Source organism: Limulus polyphemus, unplaced genomic scaffold (assembly GCF_000517525.1).
Source record: "Limulus polyphemus unplaced genomic scaffold, Limulus_polyphemus-2.1.2 Scaffold4473, whole genome shotgun sequence".
NCBI classification, from domain to species: Eukaryota; Metazoa; Arthropoda; class Merostomata; order Xiphosura; family Limulidae; genus Limulus; species Limulus polyphemus.
The window spans coordinates 63,289-64,681 of NW_013670083.1; positions in this window are offsets into that span (position 1 = coordinate 63,289).

Genomic DNA, 1,393 nt, shown 5'->3' on the forward strand with positions numbered 1-1,393 from the left:
GTGTTAGTTGTGCCTGAAGCATAATAAACATAGGGTGTCAACATTTTTGTCTGTGATTGTAAAAGCACACCGTCTCATATTAATTATGGGTCTTGTTGAAAGTTCGAATATAAGGTCAATAAAGTAGTTATAGTATACAGTAAGTGTACTAAAATCACAGCATGCACTAGACAGAATCATAAGACTGAACAACTTATTTTTATACGCTTTTTACAAACACACATACTCAGGGAACTACAATATATACTTTTACTAAACATTTAAAATATGGTTTTATAAACGAATTTTGAGGATTAGCTACATAAAGAAACAATGAGGAAGTATTTGAATGTGTAAAGACAAAAAAAAGACAATTTTTGGGCGTACGTAGGAAACGGAAGGTTCACTACTTTGGGCATATCACTAGATCTGAGGGAAGGTTGGTAGATATTCTGATTTGTAAAATTGAAGGAAGAACGAGAAATTCACTTGACTTAATGACATTAGTAAATGGAATGTAGATGAGAAGGTTCAAGTAGGAAAGCTAGAGCAGGCAGCGAGGACCATGGTCGTCGACCTTTGGAATTAGAGGACACCATGGTTTGTTGATTGAAAGTAAAAAAGCTGAAAGCAGACTTACGGACACTTCGACGGGTGTACATTTACAACTATCATAAGTAATTTGAAACCACTAACGACTAAGTTCCGGTTTCTAAAACAACAACTTACTTTCTATGTGTCAATTCCTCACAGTTATTTAGAAAATGAGCAAAGCCTTCCCAAACAGTGAAAATATGGGCAATGTTCGCTATATATTTAATCAACTATGCCATCTTTGCTGTGCATGTTGTAACGCTATTGGTCCTGTAATTTATGATACAGGGTGGCCGAAAAGTAATAGGGTTCTGTTGCATTATAAATAAATAAATATATATGTATCTTAACGCTTAAGTTAACTAGCACATTATGGCAATGTGTTACTAGATTTTCAGCGTGGGCGCATTTATAAAAGCCAAGAAGCTTCAATGACAGATAGACCAGTACGTAAAGCTCGTATCTGAAACATAAGCTGCGGGTTTTATTATGTACTGCACTTGTTACAAAGTTACCTTGAAAACAACAAACGATATGTGATATTGGTGTTTAGTATAATTAGGAAAAAGTATTAGATAATTAGAACAAACGATATACAATCGCCATAAAACTAGAAAATTTCAATCTTGCCTTTTGTCTATTTTACACATATTATAAGGCTTTATAATGCGTGAATTTATGTGTTTATATATGTGTTCTATAATTAATTTTTCTAGCATCAAATGGATTTGCATATTAGGTTTCGAAGACAGTTCTTATGACGTTTCATTTGCTTTCATCATGATTCGTCTGTTTAGAACAACGAAAAAGAGAAAAATAA